The following is a 9,114-nucleotide window of genomic DNA, read 5'->3' as shown; positions in this document are numbered from 1 at the left end:
GGCTACATTATTATCAGAGCTATCACTTGTTGGCTCCTTTACCAGGAACTCTGCCACATCCTCAGAGGTGCCAGTTTCTGCTGGGAAACATTGTTCTTCCTCTGAATGTTCAATTTTGGGATTGCTAAGTCAGGCTGGTCTCAGCATTTTTCACTACCTGTGTGACTTGCATGAGCTGTGAACCTCATGAAGTTCAGTGAGGCCATGTACAAGGTCCTGCACATGGGTCAGGGAAATCCCAGGCAAAGTACAGGTTGGGCAGGGGATGGCTCAAGAGCAGCCAGCCCAGGGGGGAAGGACTTGGAAGTGTCCATAAATGACAAGCACAGCATGACCTGGCTGTGTGTGCTCCCAGCCCAGAAAGGGAAATGTATCCTGGGCTGCATCCAAAGCAGCATGGCCAGCAGGTCTGAGGTGAGGCTGCGCCTGGAGTTCTGCATCCAGGTCTGGGGTGCCCAGCATAAGAAGGATGTGGACCTGTTAAAGCAAGTCCAGAGAAGATGAGGTTGGAGTATCTCTTCTGTGAAGACAGACTCAGGGAGTTAGAGCTGTTCAGCCTGGAAAAGAGAAGACTTCAAGGCACCTTCCAGTACCTGGAGGAGACCTACAGGAAAGCTGGAGAGAGATTTTTTACAAGGGTGTGTAGTGACAGGACAAGGGGGAACAGCTTCAAACTGAAAGACAATTAGTTTAAATTAGATATTTGGAAGAAATTCTTTATTTCAAGGGTGTTGAGGCACTGAAACAGTTTGCCCAGGGAAGTCATAGATGCCCATCCCTGGAAGTGTTCAAGGCCAGACTGGATGGAGTTTTGAGCAACCTGGCCTAGTGGAAGGTGTCCCTGCCTATGGAAGTGGTGTTGGAACTAGGTGATCTTTAAGGTCTCTTCCAACCCAGGCTATTCTGTGATGCTGTGAAATGAACCAGATCAAGAACCTGTTTTCAACCTAGCTGAAATGCTTCTGTGTCTGTGTACCTGTGTCACTAAGTGTGCTGGTCTTGGCTGGAAAAGGGTAATTTTCTTCATAGTAGCTGGTGGTATGGGCTAAATGTTGGATTTGTGCTGGAAACAGTGTTGCTAATTCAGCGATATTTTTGATTTTGCTAACCAGTGCTTATACAAAGTCAAAGCTTTTTCTGTTTCTCACCCCACCAGCAAATGGGCTGGGGGTGCACAAGAAATTAGAAAGGACATTCAAACCCAACTGACCAAAGGGATATTCTGTACCATATGGCATCATGCTCAGTACATGAAGCTGGGGAGAGAGAAGGAAGGAGGGGTTTAACAAGTAGAAAAAAAATACTTGGCATAATATAAGAAAACTTGGAGAGGTGACACAGGTACACTTTTTCATTTTTTCATGCCAATTTAGTAATGATGACAATGGAGTATCTTCTTAAGACATGATTAAAAAGAGATCTGAAAGGGTTTTCCAGTTCATCCTATTGCTTCAGAGAAGAATCCACTCTATCTAATCAGCTCCTGGCAGATATTTGTTCAATCTGACCTTGAAAATGTGCAGTTATGCTGATTCTTCAGATCCCTCCAGTCAGCTACTGTGTAACATTCTTTACAGTTCAAAAGCTTTTTGTGAAATATAACTGAAATCTTCAAGTTGCAACTTAAGGCTTTTACTTCTTACCATATCAATGGACATGAAGAACTTTTTGTATCTCTCCAAATGCTGGAACAGGCTTCCTGGAGAGGTGGTCAGTCCCCAGTCCTGACCTGGGGGTTTAAGGGGCATTTGAACAATTCCTTTAACAACACACTTAAACTTTCAGTCAGCCCTGAATGGGTCAGGCAGTTGGACTACATGGCCATTGTTGGTCCCTTCCAACTGAAATACTCTGCTCCATTCCATGTTCTCATTGTGTCAGCCACCATTATATGCAAGTCAAGTAATCTGTTTAAAGGCAAGTACTTTGAATTAAGTTGAAGGTCTCATTGAGTGTGCTGAACTTTGATTTGGGACTTTAGAGTCTATGGCTGTAAAGATCAGATAGCAAATCTCAACTACGCACATAGTTCCTAGTACTTTAATGTAAACTGTGTAGATGTGTTGTCTTTATTCAAATATACATGACTGGGGGAGAAATCATACAATGGTTTGGGTTGGAAGGGACCCTAAAGATCATCTGGTTCCAACCCTGCTGCCACCCTCCCTGGGTGGGTACAAACTAGATCAGGTTGCTCAGAGCCCCATCCAGCCTGGTCATACAAACATACAGGGATGGGGAGTCCACAATCTCTCTGGGGTAGATTTTATGTAGACACAGAGAGGGTCAATCCATAAATTTCTGAGAAATGCATGAGTACTTTATATGGATGAAATAAAAATCAGAATGCCATATTTTTTCATTTATTTTTCCACAGGCCACTGAAGACTTTGGAAAATAGTGGAACGGAATAGTTCCAAGAAGATCTGGGGTGTTTAGAATTTTTTAGTAAATCCTTTATGATCAAATTGTATGTATAAATATACTAAAAATTACTCCTAATGCTTTACTTACAATTCTAAAAGAAAAGATTGAGAAGTAGATCATTTCACTGCTAGGAAGCCAAGGCTGGAAAATACAGGTTTATCATACGACAAAAAAAAGGTGGAAAAGACAAAAGGAATAGCTGTGAAATTTGTGCACTGTGCAGCTGGAAGCAAGTTCTGAAGCTTTCTGGGTTTATTTTTTATTGGGAAGAATGTTTCAGGATAAAATAAATACATTACATAATACAAAAGTAGATCTGCCAGCATTAATAGACCAGCAGGATGACTGATAGGCACAGTCAGAAACACACGAGATTATGGCTAATGCTTGAATTAGTGCAACCCCTATGCATTACTATCAATGCAGTAACTGCAATCAGCTAGAGAATAACTGCCCATCCCCTAATTCTGTTGGATCTACTTAGTAGTAATGACTTGGATTCCTATTCCAGACCTTATTTCCTTTGACATGCTATAGCTCATCTGCTATGAAGACCATGTCATATTTGAAAATGCCTCTTAGGTGGATCTCTTAAGCCTCTCATATTAACCCAGTTCTTACATACTTAGTTAAATGTGATTTCCAAGTTGAAAAAAAATCAATCTATTTCAGAGGCACACAGGTACTCTCATGCCTCACAGTCAACATCTGAAGTTACCAAAGGCAAATGTGGAAGCAAATATATTTAAGGAATACTGGATCTCTGTGTTTGTGTCAATTTGTTTGTCTTCTGGACGTTGCAAACTAACAGCTTGTTTACAAAGCAACTTATTAACACACATGAGCTGAAATTCTCACAGTGGAAACCTGGTGATTTTCTGAGCATACAAGCCTTGAGTTGCATGGTTTTTGTGAGGGAAAAGCATCACAGTGCACATCAGCTACAGAGAAAATCTGTGCATGCACACTGTCTGGGTTCAGTAGATGTTTGGAAGCTTTCTTGGAATTACTGCACTGCACTGGCTGCCAAACATCTGGAAGTCAGAAGAAAAATGTAGAAAAGTGGCAGGGAAGAAAATGACTAGCAAAAGCAGCTGTCTCCCATAAAAAAATGGTAGTCTGCTATTCTGGGCTATAATGGGTTTTGAAAAAGGCATCAATCTGGGACATAGAGCACAGTGGGTTTAAGAAGCTTCAGAAATCGTTTTCCTTCAAAGGACTGTAAAAAAAAGCCAGTGAATCTGAAATCAGTCTGAATCTGAATCAGAAAAAAGGATATTTATTGAAATGCGTGACTAAACTCAGTGCAATCAGATTATTAACTTGAAATTTAAAACGTTGAGTATCAGCTCTAAGAAGTTAGCCTCTTATGTGGGCAGAAATATCTGACTAATGATATTCCCCATTTCCAAACTCCTGACAGCTTCTCAGTTTATAAAATCCCCAACTTTCTCTTTCCCAACCATCTGTCAACACTCCTAGCTTTTCCCTTGATAACTTCTACATTGTGGTTGTTCATCACATTAAAATCAGCACAAAATCCAGTTACTACACAGTCTTGAACCTTGAATATGTGCATGCATAAAAAAATAAACTTCTCGTAATATATAATAAATAACTCAAAGAATACTCATGTGATTACTGTATTTATATTTAATTAATGGCAAGCACTCAGTATTTAAAACTATGTAAAGATGCTGCAAAATTTCCAGCCTCCTGCATTAAAATGCTGTAGGTCCTTACTAAATATAAGTTCAACTTGTTGTGCCCTTGAGAAAACGCATTTATAACCTATATAATATCCTCTAGTATATTAAAATATATGGATCTGATATTTAGATAAGGGATATTTAGACACATGCAATGAGCTCCTAGCCTGAAGTTCAGGATAAGGTTTGCTTTGCCTGAGGGTAGCTGCCTGGAAGTTGAGTGTTTGAGTCTGCTGAGCTAGTAATTCACTCTGCTACAATCAGTGAGGGAGGGAGGTACCTGAGGAGACATTTCTAGGTAACCACCCAAAGAGAGGTGTCCAGAGTACAAAGGATAACTAAAAGTGCCTGCTTCCTTCCACTGACTGCTGGAAGAGCACAGAGGACCAGTTTTATACAGCTGAGGTGTGAGTGATACAGCATTTTTACCTGAGCACAAGGGAGGCCCTAGAGCACAGAGAGATGAGTTGGGACACACATTTGGCCAGCATGCAATAGTGTGGTGAGCCCTGAGAGACTACAACACGATGGCAATCAATCAGGCTGGGAAATCAAGTAGGAAGTTGGATAGAGCTGTAAAGCAGAATGCTCATACATGTTGCTTCCACAGTTAGAGCTCAACAGGGAGCTTGATAACTAAACAAAACCTGCCCTGGATCAATGACTGTTTTAGGGATGTCTGTAATCACACTGTATTATTATCAGTATAAAACTACATGGTCTGTAGTTTCTGTTGGCTAACTTAAGCATTAATAAGAATATAGGAATTAAAGAGTGAGAAAGCAGGTTTTAAGAGAGGAAATAAAAGAGAAAACTCAGTTATCTGGATATTACAATAGCATGCAAGTGTACATTTACTGTATTTTAAACTGTGATGAGTAGCATTAGCAGCATTTTTGGGTAATGGAAAATCTACTTTCCTTCCACAGATTGCTGAAAGATGCCCACAGCATTGCTACCTGAACAATTCTGAACAGAGGAGGAATGAATCAGAGAATCAGAGAACGGTGGCTGTCCTGGCTGCCTGAACAGGTGCCAAATTCTAATCATTTCAGTAACTGCATTAATTTCAGTTTTCAGTGTGTTAGTTTCAGTTGAATCATACCAGAGACTCAGGTGACTTCCTAATTATTTTCTGGAGAAAATATTGTCTGAAGTGACCCTTTCTTAAAATAAGAAAAAGGTTGAAATAAATGTTGGAGTTTTGGAAACTTATCCGCCATCAAATCAGAATAACGCTCTAAAACAGGGAACCTGTATGTGGTTATAATCACAGGGAAGGATGGAAATGACACTTGTGTACAATGCAAACAAAAGCAATAAAAAAGGACTGATCCTTAATCTGCAGTGAGTCTGCTCAAGGGCAAGAAGAAATCTATCTGTTTAGCTAAATCAGATGAATTTACCCACAGGATTTCCTGTTGAGTTACTGCATCAGGCAGAATAATTTGTTTGGCATGTTATTCTTGAAAAATTGTTGTTATGAGCTATTCAAGCTCCTTCCATTTATCTTTCTGATAAAAGTCCTCAGCTGTCAGGTAGTGGGATGTCTGGCACTTACAGACTTATTTCACTGCATAAATACTTACGAGAAAAAAGAGAACTGCATGCAGACAGAATACTGTAATATTCCCTGAAGAAAGCTTTTAATCAACAGCTTCAAAAGAGTGCTCTGTTAATGAGCAACTGAAATGTTATAAATTCAGCCAACAGCCTCTATGTTTAATTTAGACAGTCTTCCTTGCAGCTTGAGAGCACAAAAGACCAGTGTCAGTGGCCTGTAGGTCTTTGCAGTTGCTGCCCAGTGGTTAACCATGGGAAAGAAAAGCTATTGCAATTTAATTAGCTGAAGGGTAACTTCTAGGTAATACTGATAAAATAATCAGCCAGAGGCCAGTGAACAGCTGGCATGAAAATCAGACAACATAATGTCTGAAAAGTTTGATTTGTATTCTCAAAACAGCTTTATTCCCAAAAAGCCCTCCAGCCCACTCCTCTACAAAATGATGTATTGTTTCTTGAGCCCATGTTTTTAGGCTCGTTTGAATTCTGCTTGCTTGGCTGAGATCAAGGCAATTCCTGGCAGCTGGATTTCAGCATATTCATCAAAGGCAATACTGTATCATTGCTTTAAAAAGATAGTAGATTGTAAATAAACAGTGAACACGATGACTCTACAAAAAGCTAACACAGCACTAAGCAGCAGTTTAGCCAAAGGCAATTGCAATTGTTAATGTTTACTGTGGGATGGTTTCAGCAATTCTGAAGGTCTTTTTCCTGAGCAGTGCTGTTCTAATGCTTAGCTCCTGTGCCCTCTTGCTCTGGGGCTGGATCAGCTTGTAACAGGGTAGTTCTTCCCAAGTACTTCTGTAATCAGCTGATCATGACAGCATGTATTGCTGATATGAACTTTTTCTTTATTTCAGAAGAAATACTTCATATATACAATTGAAAGAAAAACCTTTCAAGATCATGCTTTCTTTGCTCATACCAAGATTGTCATCCTAGTTCAGAGTTATAGGAGTGTTGGCTTCCCAGTGTTGTGTTCAGCCCCAGTGCTGACATGTGGTTATACACACATCAGGTATGCACAAACAGATTTCTCATTTATATCACTGCTACCACATGGAATTGTTTTATAATGTAGAAATGTTACTCTAGAAGCAACAAGCTAGATCTATGAGTGCTGGCACCAGTACCAGCTGAATCTTTTTTCCTATGGGGTAGAGTCTCTCCCATGTGTGAGCTGACAGTGCAGCACCTCCTCAGGTGGTGGTTCCTGGAATCTCCTTTTCTTTGAGATGCCTGTGTCACTTGGTTGATATTGCACAGTAATGAACATGGAAACCTTATTTCCTCAGAAAGCCAGTTGGAACTGTATAATTCAGACTGTGCATTACTACTGGTTTCAATGAAGTTCTTGACAAATTTTAAGCTTAAAAACCAGAAGTGCCATTTGGTCCTTTTCCAGGCACCTCTTTAGGAGGGATGCTGATCTAAAATAGCCACTTAGTGTGAAATACAAAGCTCCCATACTTAGGGTGAAATCTGGATTTCAAAGAATCAGATTTTCATCTTGAGACCCTCACCTATATAATCCATTCAGAGGCTCTGTGGCATCTTGGAATTGGCAGGCAACTATTTATCTATCATGCTGATGACAAGGGCATAATTTATATAGAACTTTCTTCTTTTAAGCTTGGCCTTTCCTTTCCAAGGTCAACTTCCTTGACCTTGGCAACTGCTGCTTGAAACTGGACATTACAAGCACTATGAAGAAAGGTCTAATTTTCTCCATCTGGAAGCTGAAGATAATACTACCTAAACTAGAGGGATATTGTGAGCATTCCTTGTCATAATAGCTAATTTCTAAATAATCTCATTGTAATAAAATTTTTAAAACCATTTAAAAAGTGGTGTTTTATAAAAGTTTAGTGGTGAATATTTACATATTCAGCTTCTACTGTTAGAATACTAGTATATGTTTTATTTTATTTTTAGCTGGTTAATGAGATTTCTTAATTTAGAGTTGCATCTCTCTAATGACCTTTGTTGGATGCTAAATTTCAGATTACATTTACATATGAGACACTCCTATTTTTTTAATTAGGAGACATGTTATGGGGATAATCAGTTTATCTTAAGCTGTAATTCTATGTCTAGCAAGGATTCAAATTTCTAGGGTGTATAATGGGTTAGTGAAATCTGGTAAAGCATCTTTGAGATAAATCCCAGCATATGAGATCAGTTAGATCTAGCTGTAAAATGGAACAGAAGCTTAATTTTAATTTTCATTTGCACAGTTTGGTGCTTTACTTTTTTCCTTTTACAACTTGACAGAGCTCTATCTGAAATTTAAAAAATGAAGGAACTGGATGGATCTTTTGAATATGCATTAACTAAATGGGAGAAACAAAACTAAAAAAAAAGAAGTAGCTAGTTTCATGTAAGGTTAGTTTTTCTATTCCATGGAAACTAATTTGACTCCAATGTAAATCCTCTGGTGAAAGGATGTGCATGCTTTGCAGATACAAGATCCTTCTTACACAGGCTATGTGGGCACTAAAATAGTACAGGCACCAAAGTAACAGTAACAATTTCAGTAAGAGATCTACAGTTCCATATGAGGTCAAGGCATCATTGTGAAATTAGGAAGCATCTGGTTTCTTGGCATTTAAGTTTATATTTTAACCTTTGTGTTAACAACAGCGTCACTTTCATTTTTAGTTGTATGCAATATATCATACTTTGGGGGTTTACTATTTTTATGCAATTACAGTCCTTGTGACAGAAACTGGACAAGCCCAGCTGCAGGACTAAGCTGCTGGTTAAGCACAGAGCTTACAAACTGGCAGTGCAAACATTTTAGGGCAGCCAGTGCAATTTCATGCCGAACTGCCAAGGGAGTAAGAAATTGCCTATATACACAAAATACCCCCCAAAAGTTATACATTTAAAATACAGTGGATTTTTCTGAAACTGGTCCATGTTTTGGAGTCTGAGAAACTAAATCTCAGAGCCTTCTCACACTTCAGCATCTGAGCCAATCCAGGAACTACCAACAATCCCCGGTGTCCTTTAGGAGTTACGGTAGATTTTGTCACCTAAAATCTGCATGTGACTGATAGCGCTTCAGGGGGAAGGGAGCAACTATCGAGAATCACCTCTGAGTAACAGGACCTTGGCAGTTGCAGGAGACAGTTCCTCCTGAGCAGGAGCATCCTCCATTCCCACCATTCTCAGCCTCCTCCTGTTGATCAGAAACATCCGCAGTTCCCACCTTTTCAACCTCTTCCTCCTGATCATGTGCCCAGAGCTGAGCTTTCTTCCTCTTAGAGCGGGCAAGATGGGGAAGGTTTGTGGTATCTGTACAGAGGCAGAGGATATCAGAAGTACTGTCAGATGGTATCTGAAGCATTTTATTAATCCTGAATGGGTTAGAAAAATGGTACCTAGAAACACTGCTTCTCCCATCATA

Source organism: Camarhynchus parvulus, chromosome 1A (assembly GCF_901933205.1).
Source record: "Camarhynchus parvulus chromosome 1A, STF_HiC, whole genome shotgun sequence".
NCBI classification, from domain to species: Eukaryota; Metazoa; Chordata; class Aves; order Passeriformes; family Thraupidae; genus Camarhynchus; species Camarhynchus parvulus.
Note: the sequence above shows the minus strand (reverse complement) of the source record.